The sequence below is a fragment of the Malaya genurostris genome, chromosome 2, assembly GCF_030247185.1.
Source record: "Malaya genurostris strain Urasoe2022 chromosome 2, Malgen_1.1, whole genome shotgun sequence".
NCBI lineage: Eukaryota > Metazoa > Arthropoda > Insecta > Diptera > Culicidae > Malaya > Malaya genurostris.
Window position 1 is genome coordinate 282558475 of NC_080571.1, and position 14231 is coordinate 282572705.

Genomic DNA, 14231 nt, shown 5'->3' on the forward strand with positions numbered 1-14231 from the left:
TAGGAAATATTCCTTGATAAATATTTCACTGTTTATCGATGCAGTTGCGTTGAAGAGTTCCGAAATCTAGCCGCAGTCACATATAGCTTGCCAGATCATAGCTTTTTTACCAAATTTTACGACAAGAATCGATGTCTCGGACTGATTTCAAGGCTTACACTTCCGGCCAGAGTTGCCATTTTAAAATCTGAGTTTCAACTTGAATAATTTGTGTTATATATTTTCGATCATAATCTTTGAAATCTGCATAGAACATTTTGAAAATTTGCCATTTCAATGAAATAGTCATAAAAATCTATAGAAATCTTTGAATTATGATCAAGTCTGTGCTCTGTGACACAGAGTATGTGTGGCAAAAAAAGACAAAAAATGGTTTTACAGAAAAATCTGTGAACGTGGTAATTCTGCTTCTGGCATCGTATTAAATTGTGACCCCGGTAGAGATTTGTTATCAAATTTCACGTCGGTCTCGTTGTTCATGATGATGCAGTTCGAATTTCTGGCCTGCATCGCATCGTAAAAAAAAACCGCAAACTCTGGACCTAAACGATGCTTTCTTGTTTCGGACAGCGTTTTGGCTACTAAGCATCAATGTAAAGGGTGATTTTTTGCTGGTATCCTTTTGGCAACACTGCTTATGACAAATCACTCGTGAATCAAGCCTTGTGTCACTGTCTAACTTGTTCATTTTGGTCCATATTCAATTCATGAATCGTCGTTTGGTCTATAATTTAATCATGAATATGCGCTGGCACAATTGGAGGAGGATAAACTATTTTATTTTTTCATGTTCATCGACGAAGCTTGAATGGATACGTCAACAACCAAAATTGTCGCATCTGGACTGCCACCTAGAAGTATTGCAACAACTACCAATGCATTAGAAAAATGTCATTGTTTGGTGTGGATTATGGTCCGGTGGTCGTGAAATCCCGGAGAAAGTGTGCAAAAATTGGACCTTGGGCCATCGAAATCTGAGCCGTGGCCAACATTTGCATGAAATCATCTTCAAACATTAAATTATATTGATCGTTCTATCGATTTGATGAAAGATTTCATAAATTTTCTAAAATTTTGTGTGTACCTATTTTTCGCACACCTCTTTAATATCACCCTTTTACTTCAAACATTAGCCGAATTGAAGCATCGTATTTTCACCGAACTTTCTTCTTTTTCTCACTTACTCCTTCCATTTTTGCTATTTTTATCAGAAACAATCGGAATTCTGTGCAGTATTTAAGTCCAATATTGCAACTTCTACTGTTCTGCTGAAAGTTCACGCATTTTGAAACAAGCGGATGGAAACAAATAAACAACTACACAAGTAGTGAAAGATAAGTATAAACATAACAATCGACAAATTCGCAATTATTGCCGTTTTCGATCGCATCCATATTTTCTGGGTCAACCTGAATCTGAACACCCCTAAATACGTATGTCTCTGGAAATACTTTATCTCCGCGTCTGTTCACTGTGTAAAATCAATTTTGATTATCAATTACAAGCTTCTAAATCGAATATGGAGCAATGTAAATCCCGATCTCTCAGTAAAAAGATTGATTTTCCTGCAAGCGCTGTTCATAACGTGCTTAAATCTTTTGATACATGTTTGAAAACAGCCAGGAAGGCTGGGAGCGAAAACAACAACGGACTCCAGGAACCATCAGAAGGACGCGAAAGTGATGCAAATATTTCAAAAGCGACCAGATCTTTCGTTACGTACTGTGGTTAGGAAAATACAAATTTTTTCTAACATGACAAACAGAATGAGATGACTAGAGCCCAGGCTCTCAAGTTGTATCGTGAATATTTGGCGAAGTTAAGCAGCTTCCCGGAATGTCTTTTTATACTGTCATGCAACGGAATGACGTAGAGCATTTCCGGATGAAGAAAAAAAAAACCAAATGTAAAAAAAAAATATTACGTTTGGCAGGAAATATGCAACTGTGGTCGAGCAAGCCAAAGTTTCATCACTATCGGAACTGTAAACAAGAAAATATACCGTGAAGAATGTCTAAAGAATCGATTGTTACAATCCCAACGCAGCCATCTTGTTACAACACCAACGAAGTTTTTGAATGGTATAAAGCGAATGGAGTTCATGTTGTACCGATAGAGGCGAATCCACCTAACTGTCCGGAGTTCCGACCTAGCGAACGGTACTGGGCTCTCGTGAAGAGATAACTTTCTCAATATAAACTACAAGCTACAATTATAGAAAAAATTCGAGAATCTTGCACAGAAACTGCTAATTCGGTTGCAGAGAAGTCTGCACAGAACCAAGAACTAACAGATCGGCTGAAAAGTTCGTATCGTTTCTATGAGAGGGCGCCACTAGAATTAAATCCATACCATTTTCAGTTAGTACCAACCTTCAAAAGATACGTGTATAAATTTGACAGCTGTCTGATTATTAGTTTGTGAGATATTGCATTTTGAGTGAAGCTACTTTTGTTATTGTGAAAAAAATGGAAAAAAAGGAATTTCGTGTGTTGATGAAACACTACTTTTTGATGAAAAAAAGTGCCGCCGATAACAAAAAATGGTTTGTAAGTGGTTTGCAAAATTTCGTACTGGTCATATGAGCACCGAAGACGATGAACGCAGTGGACGTCCAAAAGAGGCTGTTACCGATGAAAACGTGAAAAAAATCCACACAATGATTTTCAATGACCGTAAAGTGAAGTTGATCGAGATAGCTGACACCCTAAAGATATCAAAGGAATGTGTTGGACATATTATTCACGAATATTTGGATATGAGAAAGCTTTGTGCAAAATGGGTGCCGCGTGAGCTCACAATCGATCAAAAAAAAAAAAAAAACGAATTGATGATTCTGAGCAGTGTTTGGAGCTGTTATATCGAAATAAAACCGATTTTTTTCATCGATATATAACAATGGACGAAACATGGCTCCATCACTTCACTCCGGAGTCCAATCGACAGTCAGCTGAGTGGACTGCACGCGATGAACCGAACCCAAAGCGTGGAAAGACTCAACAATCGGCCGGTAAGGTTATGGCGTCTGTATTTTGGGATTCGCATGGTAAAATTTTCATCGACTACCTTGAAAAGGGAAAAACCATCAACAGTGACTATTATATAGCGTTTGAAGGACGAAATTTAAAAAAAACGGCCTCATTTGAAGAAGAAAAAAGTTTTGTTTCATCAAGACAATGTACCGTGTCACAAGTCGATGAAAACCATGCTGAAATTGAACGAATTGGGCTTCGAATTGCTCCCTCATCCACCGTATTCTCCAGATTTGGCCCCCAGTGACTTTTCCCTGTTCTCAGACCTCAAGAGAATGCTCGCTGGTAAAAAATTTAGAAGCAATGAAGAGGTAATCGCTGAAACTGAGGCCTATTTTGAGGCAAAGGACAAATCGTACTACAAAAATGGTATCGAAAAGTTGGAAGATCGCTATAATCGCTGTATCGCCTCTGATGGCAATTATGTTGAATAATAAAAACGAATTTTGGCAAAAAAATGTGTTTCTATTAAACGATACGAACTTTTCAGCCGAACTGTTAAGAACTAAGAACTAAGAAGCTGCCGAGACATGTTTTCTAAGATGTGCATTCGTTAATGTTCAAAATTCCTCAATTGGTCGAAGTTGTGGGCAATTGGGTGGATTCATGTCTTTTGGGACGAAAGTGATATTTTTGGTAGTATACCATTCTACCGTTGATTTCGAGTAGTGGCAAGAAGCAAGATCTGGCCAGAAGATAACAGGATCCTTGTGGCTTCGAATCATGGGTAGAAGTCGTTTCTAAACATTCCTTGATGTATATTTCGCTGTTCATTGAAGTAGTGGTGATGAAGGGTTTTGAAATCTTACCGCAGCTACAAATTGCTTGCCAGACCATAGCTCTCTTACCAAATTTATCGACTTCAATCGATGTCTCGTACTGGGGTGGCATTATGTATCTCGATTCGACTGAAATTTCATCGAATCGACCACGTTTCGTATTATGGTTCTCGATTCGAAGTCGATCATCGAGCTTCGTTCGATTTCATTCGAAGAAGTATTAGATTATCGAGAAGTTTGGCATTATAGAACCAAAACAATCGAGCTCGTATACGACTGAACTCGATAAGAAATGGTCGAAAGCCTTATTACTATCGACTATGAGTTTTCGAATACGTTTCTTTTTTATTCAGGTAGTTATCGATAACATCTTAGATTTTCATAAACATATTAGTATTGATAATCTTTATTTTAATGCATTGTTTTGTATATCGTTGTATATATTTTGTGTGTTTGGCATATTATGTACAAGTCGAACTGTTTAGAAAGCATATTAATTGAAAGCTGCGTGGTGTTTAATTAAAATAACAAAAGTAAGTCGAAACTAACCTATGCCCAGTAACTGTAGTTTGTAATAAAATTTCTGAATCCTGTGGACAGAAAACGTCGCTCAAACGGATTGTAGGAAAAAGCTTATTCGCTCGATAACAATGAGCAAATAATGTTTTACCCATATATCTAACTCAAGTAAATTGAAAAATTTCTCCAAACACCATGAAAGTATTTAGAATATGCAAAAAGCATCACAATCTCGTGCTATTAGCGTGTATTTGACTCTTCAATAGTACCTAAATAGATTATGAATACTAAAAAGGATGGGTTGCTCCTGGTATATTAGCTAGAGCAATATCTCCTAATAAATATGATAAAATACTACAAAGAAAGCTGCAAAACCTAAAAGCCTTTGATTAAAACTACACATATGGATGGCGTAAATTGTATTAGACTTGAAACAATACATGAAAAATACATAACTTTTTTATTATAATTTCAAAAGTTCATCGATAAATTGTGTACAAGAACACGATTGAAAAAATTCTTTACGTTTTCAAATGGAGTGGAAACGAATCTGCTTCTTGATTTAAATTTCAGAAATGTGTTCATGTTAATTTCGTGCGGTAACTTAAAACCGCAGTATTACAAACAGTTTGCTTCTTTTCAGTGCTTGAACTGAATAAATGTATTCGAAAATACTATTTTATATCTTATATTATATTCATCGACGAAATTTTATAGTTTTTTCCTATCAACAACAATTGAATTATGGTGCCATATACTTGTCTAATTTGAAAATGTTCACTCCATAAGTTGAGATGGATTTCCAAAACCCAATATGCAACGTTAAGTCAGGTAATACAACTGTCAGTCTGGCAATAATGTTTCATGATGCCAAGACTTGTCCAACTTTTAAGTTCAATTTAGTTACAAATTTTAATGTAAATGGATTTCTGTGTTCTTCATTAAATATCTGCCCAAAAAAAAACATTTTAAAAAGTGATTTGTACGGTGATTCCTATACGTTTATCTCGTCATTGAAATCAAATACTAATAGATAGCTCAAATACTAATAGATAGTTTAATTTTTTCCTTAATACTTTGGGTGAAATCTGTATAAATCTGTATTAAATTTAAGAAATCTGTAAGAAATCTGTACTCTGTATTAAATCTGTATGCGCCTGTAAAAATCTGTATAATACAGATAAATCTGTATAAATGGCATCTCTGGTTATGACAGTTCGAGCAGCGTCAGTCGAAATCTAGTACCACATTGTTAGGTTCTCGATCACGAGGTCGAAAGCGATACGTAACGCCTCAGTTCAGTCGAATCGACTTCAAAAATAATCGTTTCGAGCAACTCGATTCGAGATGCATAATGTCAGCCCTGGTTTCACACTTGCCCTTCTCGCACCGTATAATATTATGGTCCCGGCAAGGATTTATAATCGAGTTTCACGTAGGTTTCGTCGTTCATGATTATGCAGCTCAAATTTCCAGCAAGAATCGTATTGTACAGCTTTCGAAGCCTCGGCCTGATCGATGCTTCTTGTTTCGGACTACGTTTTGGTTGTTTCTGATTCTTATAGGTTCGAAGATTCAAACGTTCTTTAGCACGATTTGACTTCGAAGTGCCCACTTTTTTGGCCACATCCCGAACTGAACCCTCCTTCTTTTGCTCGAACGCCTTCAGTATACGTTTATCCAACTGAGGGTTAGCAGGACCTCTTTTTCGACCCGTTTTCGGTTTATCCTCACCGAGCTTCCTGATTGCATTTTGCACGGCTTTTTCACTAACTCCTTCCATTTTTGCTATCTTTCTTAGTTGCAGTCCGCGTTCTGAGCACCATTTGTAAACAATTTTTCGACGTTGTTCTGCTGAAAGTCCACGCATTTCGAAACAAACTAATGAAAACGAATAAACAACTGCACAAGTGGTTAGAGAAGAGTGTAAACAACAGGATGCAGCCATAAAAATTGACAGATTCTGAACCATTGCGAAATGGCAGCGAATTTTGGTTGCATCCATACTTTCTGGGACAGTCTTTAATCAACACACATTTGTCATAGATGCACTTGCACTCAAAATGACTGTTCCGACAAATTGTTTTACTACAAGTTGTTTGATACACATTGAATGGGATTTTTTGAGATCAACACTTGGGCACCTCATTGTGCTCCTTTTGGTTCCAAATACTATGTGAAATAAATGTGTATAAAAACTAAATTTGATTGCAGAAAAAAAAGGATCAAAAATGGCTTTAGCCTTGCTTTCTTGCATTATGACGTTTTTCTAAATTATTAGCGTCAATAAATTTTAGATCGTCTGGTCGATCGCATCTATGTAAAATATCTATTAGTCATCCTTAATTTTACATGCACTATCGCCAAGAAAGGCATACTTCCGAAATGAATGTATAATTCATATTTTCGTACCAGAACAGCAAACAGTAATATAGAAAAATTCATCTTATTTCGGCTTCCCTTTCGTCAAATTCTTACAACGAATTTCTTCGGAAAATAATTGATTCACTGTTCCGAAATTACACGAGTACTGCAGTGCACCTTACATTGCCGTTGCATAAATAAATTTCCCAAAAATTCTAGCCTTCGAAATGATAATTACAGTTCGGCTAACAGCTTTCGATGCATGAGCTTCAGCTGTAACTTCGCTGTTCGTGTCGTCGAACAAAGAAATTGATGCATATTCAAAAAAACAAGCCACGTGCACTTGACACATGTCATGTGCAATCTTCGCGCATTAAAAAAAAAGCAGCCGCATTAAACTCGCCGAGGGCAATTTCAAACAAACATCTGAACAATTAACCGTTATTCAACCGATCAAACGTGTTATCATTAATCACTCCCCGGTCCAGGTCCACTTGTCCAGGCGGATGCGGTGCGGCCAGTAAAATCAAACACTGTGTTCCCTTTTTTTTCCTCCGGTGGGAAGCGAAACAAGTGAATTAGGTTTCCATTACACCGCTTTAAACTCACTTATGTTACTTCCCCTTCGATTTGAGGAAGCAATTTTTAAAGTTTCACTGCCGAACAGCAGGGGTCCAGTAGGTTTTTTTTTATTTGCACAAAACTACAAGGGCTAACCAAACTAACCGCATATGTAATCACAAAACACCATAATTGTCGTGTCTGAAGGTCTGATGTGAAAAATTTAAACTCTCGAATCAATCCCAGGACCGATGATAGGGGGAAAACTCGACGCACCGCCAGGACAAGTGCTATCTCTGTGCGTCTCCGTAAGTCGGTCTTAATTGTTTGGCATATGAATTACAAAAAAAAAATCGCTCACTTGACAGAACACAATGAGAACGACGACGATGACGACGAGGAGGGTTCGCCGGACTGGAAACCGATCCGGGGCACTACTGTGGCACAGCCTGCAATTGAAACCTTCTCTGAACGCAAAGTTAATTTTAAAAGCCGAATCCGGGTTGCGCAATCTCGGTTCATCAGCTGGAAAATTGTTCCGCTTCCCTTGGTGCATTCTTCTTCCGGTTTCCCTTTTTTTCGAGTCGAGTTGACCGCGAACTGATACGCGAATGCAACATGCGAATCAGATAAATGGGTTGCCAAGTGGGTTACCGGGACTTGTGGCATCGTCCCGCAGTTTGGAGACTGTTTCGTGTTGGTCTACGATTTTTATATTTAAAATGAGAAAATATGGTTTTCTAGAAACAGATTCACTGCTAGACCAGCGGCAAAAGGAAAAACTGACAACCGAAAAATGCAGCCAATTTCCAAAATCATCCCTCCGAGGGTTGCAACGGTTTCTCCGGTCCGGTTCTCGAATGAAGTGGGAAAATGAAACAGTTGTTTGTTTTTTATGTTCAACTGCTGCTGATGCTGCTGTTGTTGTTGCTGATATATCGCTCCGTTCCTTTTCGATGAGGCGAGGGCAAGGTTCAATTGTTTTGTGCTGCATGGAATGGGATGCTGCAGACCCGAGGCTCGCGATTCATTTTTTCCCATTCTATTTGCTTGACAACGAAAGCGCGGACCGGTGGTAGGGTGAAATGATCATCGGACTGAAATTTGTTCGGTTGGCCAAAAGGGGTCACCGGTGTCAGCCGGGTCAGAGCAGTTTGTTTCGCGTGCCAGGGGACGGGGCGAGCGGGTTTTGTTTTTATAGCCTTTCCAGGGGGTTTTTGGTATAGCGAAACCGGGCAAAAATGCGATTCGACTTGATTGGCTATCAATTGCGGTTATGCCATTTTTTTCTTCTTTCTTTCGTGCGTGTGGATTAAATCTGTTCCAGTTTCAATCGTTGGAAAGCGATAAATTTTAAAACGTTGAAAGTTTTATGACCGAACAATTTCTGCAATTGATTTTTAGCTTTCAATTTTATTGCGGGATTGTTCACGGTCATAATGAAGGCGTCACAATTTTTGATTGAATGTTTCGAACTTTATGACATTAAGAATCAGAACGTTGTGGTTCAGATGGCGCGTTTCCCAAATCAGTCAGAGAATTTTCTATCTTGCCGTAAATGTCCTCAGTTTACTGATTTGAAGGAATTTTCCAAGATGAAACTGAAAGAAGTTCACAGAGATTGTATCATTTTTCACAGAACGAGTATCAATCACAGTTTTGGAATCAGGAATCAGGACATCATACTTATCTTACCTAACAGCTATAGGCCTGGGGTGTCCTTCGCTGTATCAAGCATACGTCTCCACAAAACTCGGTCCATGGCTGCTCGCCGCCAGCCACTCAAGGCACGGATGCTTCTGAGATCACCCTCCACTTGATCGATCCACCTTGCTTGCTGCGCTCCTCTTCTTCTTGTACCAGTCGGATTAGATTCAAGAACCATTTTCACTGGGCTGTCGTTCGACATCCTTATGACATGCCCAGCCCATCGTAGATGTCCGATTTTAGCTGTCCGTACGATAGCAGCTGTTGCAATTCGTGATTCAGACGCCGTCTTCACGTTCTGTCTTCCATCTGCACTCCGCCTTAGATGGTCCTCAGTACCTTTCTTTAGAAAACACTGAGGGCACGTTGATCCTCTGCCAATATAGTCCAGGTCTCGTGGCCATAGAGAACAACCGGTCTAATTAGCGTTTTGTAGATGGTCAATTTCGTGCGGTGGCGTACTTTTCTCGATCGGAGAGTTTTTCTGAGTCCAAAGTACGCACGATTCCCTGCCAAAATACGTCTATGAATTTCTCTGCTGGTGTCATTATCGGCGGTCACCAGTGAGCCCAAATACACGAACTCGTCAACCACCTCGATATCGTCACCGTCTATCAATATTCGTGGTGGGAGGCGTAGTGTTTCTTCTCTAGAGCCTCTTCCTCTCATGTGATTTGTTTTTGACGCATTTATGGCCAGTCCGATACGCCTAGTTTCTGCTTTCAGTCCGACGTAGGTTTCCGTCATCTTCTCAAGGTTACGTGTCAAAATATCAATATCGTCAGCGAAGCCAAAAAGTTGTACGGACTTTCGGGAGATCATGCCACTCGTGTCGATCCTCGCTCTTCGAATCACACCTTCCAGGGCAATATTGACCAAGATACAAGAAAGTCCATCACCTTGACTTAGCCCTCTCCGAGATTCGAAGGGACTCGAGAGCGTCCCAGATACTCGGACGTAGCACATCACTCAGTTTATCCGGGAAACCGTATTTTGTGCATGATCTGCCATAGCTGTTCTCGATCGATTGTGTCGTATGCCGCTTTGAAGTCAATGAATAGGTGATGCGTGGGTACGTTGTATTCACGACACTTCTGGAGTACTTGTCATATCGCGAATATGTGATCCGTAGTGGCGCGGGCTCCAGTAAATCCCGCTTGGTACGGCCCTACGAATTCCTTAGCTATTGGTGATAGACAACGGCAAAGGATTTGGGAGAGTACCTTGTAGGCGGCGTTGAGCAATGTGATTGCGCGGTAATTACAACAGTCTAGCGTATCGCCCTTTTTGTAGACGGGACATACCACTCCATCCATCCATTCTTGCGGTAGAATCTCCTTCTCCCAAATCCTAGAAATCATCCAATGCAGCACTCTAGCCAGTGCCTCTCCTCCATGTTTGAGCAGTTCGCCTGGCAACTGGTCATTGCCCGCGGCTTTGTTGTTCCTCAGCTTGCCGATCTCCTCACTTATCTCCGACAGATCAGGGGCTGGGAATCTGTCGTCGGCTGAGCGTGCACCCAGATTGATTCCTGTGTCGTTCTCTGTATCTTGTGCTTCGCCATTCAGATGCTCGTCATAGTACTGCTTCCACCTGTCGATCACCTCACGTTCGTTCGTGAGAAGGTTTTCATTGGTATCTCTGCACATTTCGGCCTGTGGCGTGTAGCCTCTACGTGAGCGGTTCATACCTTCTCATAGAATTTCCGTGTATCATTTGCGCGGTACAGCAGTTCCATCGCTTCGCGATCTTGGTCTTACTGGTGGCGGTTTTTCCTCCGGAAAACCGTGTTCTGTCTGCTCCGTGCCTGTCTGTATCGTTCCTCGTTCGCTCTAGTGCGGTGTTGCAGCATCCACGCCCTTGCTGCATTATTCTCTTCGACCAACTGCTGACATTCGCCGTCAAACCAGTCATTTCCTCGATTCGATAACCTCGTACCTAGAACGGTTGCAGCAGTGCTACTCACGGCGGACCTTTTGTTCCTCCAGCCGTCTTCAAGAGTCGCCGCGCCAAGCTGCTCTTCCGTTGGTAGCACTAACTCCAGTTGTTGCGCGTATTCCTCTGCAGTACGAATGCTACATAGCTGCTCGAGATTGAGTCCCGGCGTTCCTGTGCAACGAGTAGTGTCCACCGTCGATAGTTTTGAGCGCATACAAACCGCGACAAGGTAGTTGTCAGAATCAATGTTGGCACTGCGGTAAGTGCGGACATTGATGACGTCGGAGATGAATCGCCCGTCGATGAGAACGTGGTCGATTCGATTTTCCGTATGTTGATCAGGTGATCTCCAGGTGGCTTTGTGGATATCTTTGCGGGGAAAGAAGGTACTTCGAACTACCATTCCTCGGGAGGCTGGTAAGTTTACGCATCGTTGACCATTGTCGTTTGTTACCGCGTGCAGGCTCTCCAGCCCGATCACGGGCCTGTACATTGCCTCCCGGCCTACCTGAGCATTAATGTCGCCGATGACGAGTTTTACATCCCGCCGTGGACAGCTGTCGTAAGTTCGTTCCAGCTGCACGTAGAATGCTTCCTTCTCGTCATCGGGTCTCGTCTCATGTGGGCAGAGCACGTTGATGATGCTGTAATTGAAGAAACGGCCCTTGATCTTCAATACGCACATCCTATCACTGATTGGCTGCCACCCAATCACGCGCTGGCGCATCTTGCCCAACACTACAAATCCCGTTCCTAGAACGTTGGTTGTGCCACAGCTCTGGTAGAAGGTAGCCGCTCGATGCCCACTTTTCCACACCTTCTGTCCCGTCCAACAAAGTTCCTGCAGTGCTACGACATCGAAGCCGCGGATTTGAAGCTCATCATGTAGCATTCGGTCGTATCCTGGGAAGCCAAGCGATTTGCAGTTCCATGTGCCAAGCTTCCAATCGTAGTCCTTTGTTCGTTGCGTAGGTCTTTGCCGATTATTTCGAGTCTTATTTCCTTCTTGATCGTACGTAACATATGTTTTCCGAGCGGCTTGTTAGGTCGGCACTAATCCCTGTCTCGCCGGAGGGCCAGCGTGTCAGCACTGTTAAGTGTCCCACACTGACACAAGGACGGTAATCAGCCGCTCATAACATGGAGAACAGACGCTGTTTCGAGCCGCCCCAACATGGGGAACAGACGCTCGGCTAGGCTTGCTCTCTGTAAAGAAAAAGCAAGCCCCCCCCTTCCCTGTCAGCATACGACCAAGGTCCCACCTGGGTTGGTTACCCGATCTTTCCTATGGTTACCCGCACCCCAGCCGGCACCGCGGGAAGGTAGGGATAGGAGTTACTGGACAAGAAGCTAAGAACCACATTGAGGCCTGAATTGCACATTGTCCAGTCGTTTACCAACCATCTGATTTAATACAGATTACCTAAATTCAATGCAGATTTGTACAGGTTTAGATTCAAATTAAACTTTTCTGTTTAAGCATCTATTAGTATTTGATTGCAGTGATGATACAAAAGATTATTAAGTATTAGGTTTTTTCCCATCACTGCTAACCTCAATCAAATAAACACATTATGACAGTTCAATAGTACTGTTTGTAAACATAGATGTTTTTGTTTGTCTGTTGACAAATTGAATGAGACCATTTACGATCCATATCGCCTAAATAGAATTCTAAAAACATTTGTTCACGATTGGATACGGTTTGTTTTTGAGATTTACTAAATAAAAGTCACTAGTTGCAAAGTGTAAAGATGATTGTTTCAGATGTATTCTTCGATTTTTGTTTAAGCTTGTTTGTAAACAGTACCGCTGAACTGTCAAGGATGAATATTTGTTCATTTGTGACGTCACGATAAAAAATCTAATTGGAATTAAACCAGTGCAACTAGATTTGCCACAATGTTTATTTCATTAGTATTTAACACGCTCTATTTAATAATATTCGAATCCGAAACAGTATTATTCATATATAAATATCAATGATATAATTAAACTAATGTCACGGATACCAGAAAATACTTGTTGATGATAATTGAATGAAGAAAAAAGAATATTTTTATATAACATTATGAGAAAACTTGACAACTTTGCGATACAAAATGAGATGAAAACAAAGCGCAATCAAGTGAATTACGTGCAAATTTTCATCTTATAATTTTTGTTACTTTTATTGCTTATCAGGTAATTTCAGAAGTCTTTAATCGTTGATTAAACAAGTAGAAAGTGAACATTACTAACTATAAAGTCATCCAACATTGAATAGTGGTGTAATTATGTGAAACAATGATCATGTTTTGAGATGAATGGATTAGTAAATATTCAGAAACATGATGAATTGTAAAACTTCAGACGAAAGTGGTTCCTAAATCAAAAAGTGAGTTTGTTTTAAATGAAAAAAGCGATCGTTAAAGGTTTTTATACTATTTTTTTCAATTGGAAAGTGTGGCAAAACCTTGAATAAATGTTTTGGGTCGTTCCACAGTTTTGTTCAGGTACGTTGAAAGATATGACTAATGTTCAAAAATATGAGATGAAGGAATGAGATGGAAATTGGAGCTGAGATGAAATAGGGAACCCTTATCCTACATAGGCAATCTTCAGTAACACTATTTTTTAATCTTTGGGATCCTCCCCAAATGAGATCCTGGGCACGGGCCTGGTTCAACGGCCTTCTTAAGACCTGTTTCCATTGAAATTCCTGGACGATTGAAAACGTTCGTGGAATAGACAGGTAAGTAATATGCAGCTCGAGGATAATAAACAAAAAAATTGAAAAATATATATAAGCTTACTTGTCATGTGGATCTTAAGATCTGTTTTTACTGAGGTTGTTGGACGATTGAGAACATTCCTGGAACTTATCAAAATAGACAAGTGAGCACTCTGAATGTATGAGCAGTAAACAAAAAAAAAAACAGATGTAAGATGTTGTAGTTCTTGCTGTAACACAGTGTAGCCCTTGAGGACAATACTCCAAGTAGTTCTTGGATCTTGGAACAACTTTTACGGATTATCGTAGTCTCAGAACATGCTCATATGGTCCTAGATAGTTTCTCTTATGGATGTAATCAGATTTTTTATGTTATTTATACTAAAACTAAATGGAATTGGAAAAAAAACCTTTGTTTACGTGAAAAATTTGAAATTGCGCGATGTTTTATATAATTTACGCGAAATTTAATTTACACACTCCCGACTCTGCACGTAAACTGAGGTTTCAGTTATATAGGAATTTTTTGAACACAGTATGGTATGAGGTTTTAAATACCCTTCACCCTCTAATTCCGGCATCGGAGTTCGGATTCGGTTGAAATTTACCAGCAATTTA